Raw genomic sequence first — 10,387 nt, 5'->3', positions numbered from 1 at the left:
TGGATTTTGTTGTGGCCGTGGCACCTTTTTCTTTCTTTTTCCAAAAGTTTGAGAAGCTCTCTGGCTGCCACAGGGGTGCTGTGACCCGGATTCAAACCGGGGTTTTCAGTTTTGTTTTTTCCATCCTCACGAGTTCACCAACCAGACAAACTTTTGCTGCAACAGAAAACTTTGATATGTTCATGGAATTATGCAAGTCTGCACAATCACCTGCCTTGAAGAAAGCAGGATCAATCTTTAAATAAAAGGAATTGCATTTATTCATCTGATTCTGCAGATTCACACCTTTTAGAGTGGTTGTTGTGGCAGAGTGGTTAAGGCGATGGACTCGAAATCCATTGGGGATTCCCCGCGCAGGTTGAAATCCTGCCAACAACGCTTAATGGGGAACAAAAGGCTTGTTAAATGTACAATGTCTTAACCTCAGACAAGACTGTGATTTATAACTCATCCATCAGGGGCCTCATTTACAAAGAGTGCAGTGCACAAAAAATGTCTGTACGCGCACGGTCTGATGTTCAGAAAGTGACTTGAATGTAGAAAGTTGTGGTGCTTCATGCACCGATCAATGCTGGCGTATGCACATTTGTAAAGTTTTTTCTGTTGGCGACACTCGCGGTGCAGTGAAGTTGCAGTGAAGTTGTCATGATGCCACATGTGTCCCTGATGGTCTAATGGCTAGGATTTGGTGCTTTTACCACCACGGTCCGGGTTCAATTCCCGGTCAGGGAAGAAATGTCTATTTCTCCCCCAGCCGGGGGTGATCAATCCCCGGCTTGTGTCCAAGTAGCGCACCACAGATCCCCCCTACGGATCCACAGCACCGCAAGGCCTTTTCTGTGGCCTCGAGGATTTTCTTGGTGGCTCTCCTCAACTGCAGTCCTGTAACTCCAAGGAGTTTGAGCACTCTCTGGAGTGAATGTCCTGCGAAACCTCTGCACTCAATTTCAACTGGCTCGCAGCGGGCTCTCCAGCCATTGCTCCGGCACTCGATGGTGAGCTCAGAGTATTTGGCCCTCTTGCGCTCATTGGCCTCACCAATCCGGCCCTCCAAGGGGACAGTCAGTTCCAGCAGGACCACTTGCTTGGTGGACTCCAAAGTTAATACCATATCTGGGGGGAGTGAAGTGGCAGCTATGCTAGCTGGGAACTTGAGTTTCCTTCCCAGGTCAACTTGGAGCTGCCAGTCACGAGCGGTAGCGAAGAGTCCTCCTGCGGAGTTTGGCTGGTGTTTTGCATTCTGCCCAGCTCTAACAAACGTGATTGACTGCTTCGGGGCGACCTGGGTCTTGCTGTTCTGTATCGCTGTGCAGGGATATTAGAACTTGGTCGTGGCGCCAGCGATACCGCCCCTCTCCTAACGCCGTTGGGCAGCAGCTCAGAATGTGCTCCATGGTGCCCCTCCTCTGGCACAACTTGCACTCAGGCGTATCTGCCAGGCCCCAGGTGTGCAGGTTGGCCGGGCTTGGGAGGACGTCGTACACTGATTGAATGAGGAACTTTGTGCGCAGAGGTTCAGCTCTCCAGAGTTCTTCCCAGGTGAGTTTGCGAGGTTCTGCATGCTCCCACCTTGTCCACGCCCCTTGTTATTAAAAATAAATAAATGAACAAAGCTCCAAGTGTAGAACATCTCATATATTTTACATCTATTTTTCTCTGCATCATAGTAACCCACTGAACCCCTTGATGGACTGTCTCAGGGACTTTAAAACACGGATGAAGCTTGATGAAAACAAGACGGAAGTTATTTGGTTTGGAAGTGGTGCCCGCTATGATCAGATTGGTGTACAACCTCAGAGAATATCAGAAAAGGCTCTGTGGCGCAATGGTAGCGCGTCTGACTCCAGATCAGAAGGTTATGTGTTCAACTCACATCAGGGTCATAATGAACTTTCAATTTTGTTTTATCCATCCTTACAAGTTTACCAACCATACAAACTTTAGCTGCAACAGAAAACTTTGATATGTACCGGGAATTATTAAAGTCTGCATAATCACCTGCCTTGAAGAAAGGAGGAACAATCTTTAAATAAAAGGAATTGCATTTGTTTATCTGATTCTGCAAATTCACACATTTTGGAGTGGTTGTTGTGGCCGAGTGGTTAAGGCGATGGACTCGAAATCCGTTGGGGATTACCCGTGCAGGTTGAAATCCTGCCAACAACGATTCATGTATGAATGTTAATCTTAATCCTAATCTCAGGGGTGCGGGTTCGAGCCCCACATTGGGTGCTGAAGTCACATTTATGAAATGTGTTTAAAGTGTAGAGTCCAGGTTGAAGGTGAGCAGAAAGCAATCACCTCCACTGCTGTTGTGGTCACTGAGATGTATTTTACTGGCTGAGAATGGTGACATCATCAATGACATCACATGTCTGATGACATTCCAGGGTTAGATGAAAGAATTGGTAATTATGACAATGTATCTGATGCATGTAATTAATTTGCCGATGACGATGATAACATGTGCACGTTACCAAATGTAGCAACAGCGGCCCTCTGCTGTTTATATTGAAACGCAAACATTTTGCTTAACATTCTGCAGTGTCCATGGAAACCATCCCAATCTCACACACAGTGCAGTAACATCAGAAATGTTTCTTCTCTATACTCCAAGACTGACCTACTGAGGTCATCATGTTTTCATGTTCCTGTGGCAGAATTATTTCCCTATTTCTGTTAATAATGTGAATAAAAAAAATCCTAACTTTAACGAGTGCTATGTATACCCTCCATAAGTCTTTGTGACATCCTCAGTGACATCACATGTCTTTGATGACATTCCAAGGCTAAATGACAGAGTTGCTATTCACAACTATGTATCTGATGCAACACTTACCACATCTACTGGCAGCTTCCTGTTTTTATCGTCAAAATAAACAACAGAAACATCTTCATGTTGTCATTTTAGGACTACATTATCATTTAGTTTCTATTCCCCCTTAATCTTATACAAAACCATCTAGACAGGTATGTAGAGACATAGATAGTGGGACATTTTGCACTAGCTAGCTATAGGCTATCTTGAGGAGCATAGCAACCTGATAACCGCCAGGTCTACACAGATTTTGACGTAGTCCAGCTGAACTTGAAATGCGCTCCCGTTGTCTCATAATGCCAAGTGGACGAGAGTAGGTGACATCATCACCAGGTAGTTGGCTTCCAACTGCACCAACTCCTAAAAAATGGACACCTCCGAAATAGCCAATTTGTGAGCATCTACAATTGCGAAAAACTAGAAAATCACAAGTTTAGTCACATGTTGTCCTTCAACTGTCTGGGTGTTGTCCAGAGGAGTCCAGACGGAAAACTGGTTTCTCTGAAACGCTGATAAAACCTCACATTACAGACACTTTTCGATTATTGTTCTTATTTACTAGCATCTGAAGCCCGGCTAGCTCAGTCGGTAGAGCATGAGACTCTTAATCTCTGGGTCGTGGGTTCGAGCCCCACGTTGGGCGCTGAAATCACATTTATGAAGTTTGTCTGAAGTGTAGAGTCCAGGTTGAAGGTGAGCAGAAAGGAATCACCTCCACTGCTGTGATGGATTTTACTGGCTGAGACTGGTGACATCATCAATGACATCACATGTCTGATGACATTCCAGGGTTCGGTTAAATAATTTCATTGATTTGCCGTTGACGACGATAACATGTAAGAATTTGTAATTATGACTACGTATCTGATGCATGTAATTGATTTGCCGATGACGAGGATAACATGTGCACGTTACCAAATGGCCAAAGCCGAGTACAGTGATGAAATAGAGTCCCGCACTGGGCAGATGGAAACTAACAGCAGTCCTTCGAGCCGGAGTTGAACTAGCGACATTTTGCTGGTTCTACAGTACTCCGCTCTACCAACTGAACTATCAAAGGAGGGTGCATGTTGACAGCTCCATGACTTGTGTATTCTTCTACCAAGGCCTGAAACTAGGAAAAGGAAACATTTTAAATTAATTATTGTCTCCTTTATGCGCCCGTTGCTGGGTCCTTACCACTGGCAGAGTCCATTGTCCTTGGCTAAGTGTCTGGGCCGTAGCACCCCCCCTCCCCACCCCAATCAATTGAAGTGTGAATGGTGTGAAAATCTGATCCCTAGTGGATTTTGTTGTGGCCGTGGCACCTTTTTCTTTCTTTTTCCAAAAGTTTGAGAAGCTCTCTGGCTGCCACAGGGGTGCTGTGACCCGGATTCGAACCGGGGTTGCTGCGGCCACAACGCAGAGTACTCACCACTATACGATCACAGCTTAAAAAGGATACATGTACCCAGCTTTAGATATGTGCTCGGTTTCTGCAGTTATGTCAGTTTACACGGTGTGAGGTTGGAAGAAGTGTGTGTGGAGGTGTGGCGCCCCTGTCGTCAGGTAAGGGCATTTGCCTCTAATGAGATATGAGGAAGGAAGAGAATGAATAAAAGAGGTCCCATGAAAGACAAAAATAATGCGTGAGCCGGGGGCAGCTTTGGAAACATTATGGAAGACGGCCTATCCTGCGGCACCTTTGAAGTGTACGTTTCCGGGCATACACAGAGACAAATGAAAAAAGCAAGTAAATAAATAAATGACAGAGAAGAAGAAACGTGTACACTACCAAGGTTGTGACTGGGATAATATTAGAGATTAGGATTTTTTGAGCTAGCCAGGAGTTGAACCTAGAATCTTCTGATCCGTACTCAGACGCGTTATCCATTGCGTCACTAGCCCTCTTTTAGGGTAACATGTGGAAACATGTGGAAACACACGTGTTGCAACGACTCAGATGTCCCATCCACAGTAGATGGCAGAGCCATAGCCGGGTACAGCAGTGAAATAGAATCCCGCTCTGGGCAGATGAAAAATAAAGCCAGTCCTTCGAGCCGGAGTTGAACCAGCGACCTAAGGATACCTGTTTTACTGGTTCTACAGTCCAGAGGAGTCCAGACGGAAAACTGGTTTCTCTAAAACGCTGATAAAACCTCACATTACAGACACTTTTCGATTATTGTTCTTATTTACTAGCATCTGAAGCCTGGCTAGCTCAGTCGGTAGAGCATGAGACTCTTAATCTCAGGGTCGTGGGTTCGAGCCCCACGTTGGGCGCTGAAGTCACATTTATGAAGTTTGTTTGAAGTGTAGAGTCCAGGTTGAAGGTGAGCAGAAAGGAATCACCTCCACTGCTGTGATGGATTTTACTGGCTGAGACTGGTGACATCATCAATGACATCACATGTCTGATGACATTCCAGGGTTCGGTGAAATAATTTCATTGATTTGCCGTTGACGACGATAACATGTAAGAATTTGTAATTATGACTACGTATCTGATGCATGTAATTGATTTGCCGATGACGAGGATAACATGTGCACGTTACCAAATGGCCAAAGCCGAGTACAGTGATGAAATAGAGTCCCGCACTGGGCAGATGGAAACTAACAGCAGTCCTTCGAGCCGGAGTTGAACTAGCGACATTTTACTGGTTCTACAGTACTCCGCTCTACCAACTGAACTATCAAAGGAGGGTGCATGTTGACAGCTCCATGACTTGTGTATTCTTCTACCAAGGCCTGAAACTAGGAAAAGGAAACATTTTAAATGAATTATTGTCTCCTTTATGCGCCCGTTGCTGGGTCCTTACCACTGGCAGAGTCCATTGTCCTTGGCTAAGTGTCTGGGCCGTAGCACCCCCCCTCCCCACCCCAATCAATTGAAGTGTGAATGGTGTGAAAATCTGATCCCTAGTGGATTTTGTTGTGGCCGTGGCACCTTTTTCTTTCTTTTTCCAAAAGTTTGAGAAGCTCTCTGGCTGCCACAGGGGTGCTGTGACCCGGATTCAAACCAGGGTTGCTGCGGCCACAACGCAGAGTACTCACCACTATACGATCACAGCTTAAAAAGGATACATGTACCCAGCTTTAGATATGTGCTCGGTTTCTGCAGTTATGTCAGTTTACACGGTGTGAGGTTGGAAGAAGTGTGTGTGGAGGTGTGGCGCCCCTGTCGTCAGGTAAGGGCATTTGCCTCTAATGAGATATGAGGAAGGAAGAGAATGAATAAAAGAGGTCCCAGGAAAGACAAAAATAATGCGTGAGCCGGGGGCAGCTTTGGAAACATTATGGAAGACGGCCTATCCTGCGGCACCTTTGAAGTGTACGTTTCCGGGCATACACAGAGACAAATGAAAAAAGCAAGTAAATAAATAAATGACAGAGAAGAAGAAACGTGTACACTACCAAGGTTGTGACTGGGATAATATTAAAGATTAGGATTTTTTGAGCTAGCCAGGAGTTGAACCTAGAATCTTCTGATCCGTACTCAGACGCGTTATCCATTGCGCCACTAGCCCTCTTTTATGGTAACATGTGGAAACATGTGGAAACACACGTGTTGCAACGACTCAGATGTCCCATCCACAGTAGATGGCAGAGCCATAGCCAGGTACAGCAGTGAAATAGAATCCCGCTCTGGGCAGATGAAAAATAAAGCCAGTCCTTCGAGCCGGAGTTGAACCAGCGACCTAAGGATACCTGTTTTACTGGTTCTACAGTCCTCCGCTCTACCAACTGAGCTATCGAAGGAGGATGGATGTTGACAGCTCCATGACTCGTGTATTCTTCTACCAAGGCCTTAAACTGGAAAAATGAAACATTTTAAATTAATTATTGTCTCCCTTGCCGGGTCCTTACCACTGGCAGAGTCCATTGTCCTTGGCTAAGTGCCTGGGCCGTAGCAGCCCCTTTCCCCACCGGAATCAATTGAAGTGTGAATGGTATGGAAATCTGATCCAAACACCCTAGTGGATTTTGTTGTGGCCGTGGCACCTTTTTCTTTCTTTTACAGCACCGCGAGGCCTTTTCTGTGGCCTCGAGGATTTTCTTGGTGGCTCTCCTCAACTGCAGTCCTGTAACTCCAAGGAGTTTGAGCACTCTCTGGAGTGAATGTCCTGCGAAACCTCTGCACTCAATTTCAACTGGCTCGCAGCGGGCTCTCCAGCCATTGCTCCGGCACTCTGTGGTGAGCTCAGAGTATTTGGCCCTCTTGCGCTCATTGGCCTCACCAATCCGGCCCTCCAAGGGGACAGTCAGTTCCAGCAGGACCACTTGCTTGGTGGACTCCAAAGTTAATACCATATCTGGGGGGAGTGAAGTGGCAGCTATGCTAGCTGGGAACTTGAGTTTCCTTCCCAGGTCAACTTGGAGCTGCCAGTCACGAGCGGTAGCGAAGAGTCCTCCTGCGGAGTTTGGCTGGTGTTTTGCATTCTGCCCAGCTCTAACAAACGTGATTGACTGCTTCGGGGCGACCTGGGTCTTGCTGTTCTGTATCGCTGTGCAGATGGAATCCGCCAAGGATTTTAGAACTTGGTCGTGGCGCCAGCGATACCGCCCCTCTCCTAACGCCGTTGGGCAGCAGCTCAGAATGTGCTCCATGGTGCCCCTCCTCTGGCACAACTTGCACTCAGGCGTATCTGCCAGGCCCCAGGTGTGCAGGTTGGCCGGGCTTGGGAGGACGTCGTACACTGATTGAATGAGGAACTTTGTGCGCAGAGGTTCAGCTCTCCAGAGTTCTTCCCAGGTGAGTTTGCGAGGTTCTGCATGCTCCCACCTTGTCCACGCCCCTTGTTATTAAAAATAAATAAATGAACAAAGCTCCAAGTGTAGAACATCTCATATATTTTACATCTATTTTTCTCTGCATCATAGTAACCCACTGAACCCCTTGATGGACTGTCTCAGGGACTTTAAAACACGGATGAAGCTTGATGAAAACAAGACGGAAGTTATTTGGTTTGGAAGTGGTGCCCGCTATGATCAGTTTGGTGTACAACCTCAGAGAATATCAGAAAAGGCTCTGTGGCGCAATGGTAGCGCGTCTGACTCCAGATCAGAAGGTTATGTGTTCAACTCACATCAGGGTCATAATGAACTTTCAATTTTGTTTTATCCATCCTTACAAGTTTACCAACCATACAAACTTTAGCTGCAACAGAAAACTTTGATATGTACCGGGAATTATTAAAGTCTGCACAATCACCTGCCTTGAAGAAAGGAGGAACAATCTTTAAATAAAAGGAATTGCATTTGTTTATCTGATTCTGCAAATTCACACATTTTGGAGTGGTTGTTGTGGCCGAGTGGTTAAGGCGATGGACTCGAAATCCGTTGGGGATTACCCGTGCAGGTTGAAATCCTGCCAACAACGATTCATGTATGAATGTTAATCTTAATCCTAATCTCAGGGGGGTGGGTTCGAGCCCCACATTGGGTGCTCAAGTCACATTTGTTTAAAGTGTAGAGTCCAGGTTGAAGGTGAGCAGAAAGCAATCACCTCCACTGCTGTTGTGGTCACTGAGATGGATTTTACTGGCTGAGAATGGTGACATCATCAATGACATCACATGTCTGATGACATTCCAGGGTTAGATGAAAGAATTGGTAATTATGACAATGTATCTGATGCATGTAATTAATTTGCCGATGACGATGATAACATGTGCACGTTACCAAATGTAGCAACAGCGGCCCTCTGCTGTTTATATTGAAACGCAAACATTTCGCTTAACATTCTGCAGTGTCCATGGAAACCATCCCAATCTCACACACAGTACAGTAACATCAGAAATGTTTCTTCTCTATACTCCAAGACTGACCTACTTAGGTCATCATGTTTTCATCTTCCTGTGGCAGAATTATTTCCCTATTTCTGTTAATAATGTGAATAAAAACAATCCTAACTTTAAGGAGTGCTGTGACATTCCAAGGCTAAATAAAGTTGCTATTCACAACTATGTATCTGATGCAACACTTACCACATCTACTGGCAGCTTCCTGTTTTTATCGTCAAAATAAACAACAGAAACATCTTCATGTTGTCATTTTAGGACTAAATTATCATTTAGTTTCTATTCCCCCTTAATCTTATACAAAACCATCTAGACAGGTATGTAGAGACATAGATAGTGGGACATTTTGCACTAGCTAGCTATAGGCTATCTTGAGGAGCATAGCAACCTGATAACCGCCAGGTCTACACAGATTTTGACGTAGTCCAGCTGAACTTGAAATGCGCTCCCGTTGTCTCATAATGCCAAGTGGACGAGAGTAGGTGACGTCATCACCAGGTAGTTGGCTTCCAACTGCACCAACTCCTAAAAAATGGACACCTCCGAAATAGCCAATTTGTGAGCATCTACAATTGCGAAAAACTAGAAAATCACTAGTTTAGTCACATGTTGTCCTTCAACTGTCTGGGTGGTGTTCAGAGGAGTCCAGACGGAAAACTGGTTTCTCTGAAACGCTGATAAAACCTCACATTACAGACACTTTTCGATTATTGTTCTTATTTACTAGCATCTGAAGCCCGGCTAGCTCAGTCGGTAGAGCATGAGACTCTTAATCTCAGGGTCGTGGGTTCGAGCCCCACGTTGGGCGCTGAAGTCACATTTATGAAGTTTGTTTGAAGTGTAGAGTCCAGGTTGAAGGTGAGCAGAAAGGAATCACCTCCACTGCTGTGATGGATTTTACTGGCTGAGACTGGTGACATCATCAATGACATCACATGTCTGATGACATTCCAGGGTTCGGTGAAATAATTTCATTCATTTGCCGTTGACGACGATAACGTGTAAGAATTTGTAATTATGACTACGTATCTGATGCATGTAATTGATTTGCCGATGACGAGGATAACATGTGCACGTTACCAAATGGCCAAAGCCGAGTACAGTGATGAAATAGAGTCCCGCACTGGGCAGATGGAAACTAACAGCAGTCCTTCGAGTCGGAGTTGAACTAGCGACATTTTGCTGGTTCTACAGTACTCCGCTCCACCAACTGAACTATCGAAGGAGGGTGCATGTTGACAGCTCCATGACTTGTGTATTCTTCTACCAAGGCCTGAAACTAGGAAAAGGAAACATTTTAAATGAGGTCTCCCTTGCCGGGTCCTTACCACTGGCAGAGTCCATTGTCCTTGGCTAAGTGCCTGGGCCGTAGCACCCCCTTTCCCCACCCCAATCAATTGAAGTGTGAATGGTGTGAAAATCTGATCCAAACACCCTAGTGGATTTTGTTGTGGCTGTGGCACCTTTTTCTTTCTTTTTCCAAAAGTTTGAGAAGCTCTCTGGCTGCCACAGGGGTGCTGTGACCCGGACTCAAACCGGGGTTTTCAGTTTTGTTTTTTCCATCCTCACGAGTTCACCAACCAGACAAACTTTTGCTGCAACAGAAAACTTTGATATGTACATGGAATTATGCAAGTCTGCACAATCACCTGCCTTGAAGAAAGCAGGATCAATCTTTAAATAAAAGGAATTGCATTTATTCATCTGATTCTGCAGATTCATCTGATTCTGCAGATTCACTTAACCGAGTGGTTAAGGCGATGGACTCGAAATCCATTGGGGATTCCCC

General features: G+C 45.5%; 12 non-coding genes across 12 annotated transcripts; 9 read left to right on the top strand and 3 right to left on the bottom strand.

Moving 5' to 3' along the window:
* Positions 1–296: 296 nt before the first annotated feature.
* On the top strand, positions 297–378 carry trnas-cga (transfer RNA serine (anticodon CGA)). Its single transcript has one exon. It is a non-coding gene; the product is annotated as a tRNA-Ser (tRNA).
* A 282-nt stretch (positions 379–660) lies between these two features.
* Positions 661–732, top strand: trnak-uuu (transfer RNA lysine (anticodon UUU)). Its single transcript has one exon. It is a non-coding gene; the product is annotated as a tRNA-Lys (tRNA).
* Positions 733–1,811: 1,079 nt separating this feature from the next.
* Positions 1,812–1,883, top strand: trnaw-cca (transfer RNA tryptophan (anticodon CCA)). Its single transcript has one exon. It is a non-coding gene; the product is annotated as a tRNA-Trp (tRNA).
* Positions 1,884–2,084: 201 nt separating this feature from the next.
* On the top strand, positions 2,085–2,166 carry trnas-cga (transfer RNA serine (anticodon CGA)). The gene has a single exon. It is a non-coding gene; the product is annotated as a tRNA-Ser (tRNA).
* A 1,222-nt stretch (positions 2,167–3,388) lies between these two features.
* On the top strand, positions 3,389–3,461 carry trnak-cuu (transfer RNA lysine (anticodon CUU)). The gene has a single exon. It is a non-coding gene; the product is annotated as a tRNA-Lys (tRNA).
* Positions 3,462–4,177: 716 nt separating this feature from the next.
* trnah-gug (transfer RNA histidin (anticodon GUG)) lies at positions 4,178–4,249 on the bottom strand. Its single transcript has one exon. It is a non-coding gene; the product is annotated as a tRNA-His (tRNA).
* A 758-nt stretch (positions 4,250–5,007) lies between these two features.
* trnak-cuu (transfer RNA lysine (anticodon CUU)) lies at positions 5,008–5,080 on the top strand. Its single transcript has one exon. It is a non-coding gene; the product is annotated as a tRNA-Lys (tRNA).
* A 1,171-nt stretch (positions 5,081–6,251) lies between these two features.
* trnar-acg (transfer RNA arginine (anticodon ACG)) lies at positions 6,252–6,324 on the bottom strand. The gene has a single exon. It is a non-coding gene; the product is annotated as a tRNA-Arg (tRNA).
* Positions 6,325–6,467: 143 nt separating this feature from the next.
* On the bottom strand, positions 6,468–6,556 carry trnay-gua (transfer RNA tyrosine (anticodon GUA)). Its single transcript is given in 2 exon segments — positions 6,468–6,503; positions 6,520–6,556. It is a non-coding gene; the product is annotated as a tRNA-Tyr (tRNA).
* A 1,266-nt stretch (positions 6,557–7,822) lies between these two features.
* Positions 7,823–7,894, top strand: trnaw-cca (transfer RNA tryptophan (anticodon CCA)). The gene has a single exon. It is a non-coding gene; the product is annotated as a tRNA-Trp (tRNA).
* Positions 7,895–8,095: 201 nt separating this feature from the next.
* Positions 8,096–8,177, top strand: trnas-cga (transfer RNA serine (anticodon CGA)). The gene has a single exon. It is a non-coding gene; the product is annotated as a tRNA-Ser (tRNA).
* Positions 8,178–9,333: 1,156 nt separating this feature from the next.
* trnak-cuu (transfer RNA lysine (anticodon CUU)) lies at positions 9,334–9,406 on the top strand. Its single transcript has one exon. It is a non-coding gene; the product is annotated as a tRNA-Lys (tRNA).
* Positions 9,407–10,387: the final 981 nt, after the last annotated feature.

The sequence above is a fragment of the Cololabis saira genome, unplaced genomic scaffold, assembly GCF_033807715.1.
Source record: "Cololabis saira isolate AMF1-May2022 unplaced genomic scaffold, fColSai1.1 scf399, whole genome shotgun sequence".
Classification (NCBI taxonomy): domain Eukaryota; kingdom Metazoa; phylum Chordata; class Actinopteri; order Beloniformes; family Belonidae; genus Cololabis; species Cololabis saira.
Note: the sequence above shows the minus strand (reverse complement) of the source record. Positions and strands in the feature narration are given on the sequence as shown.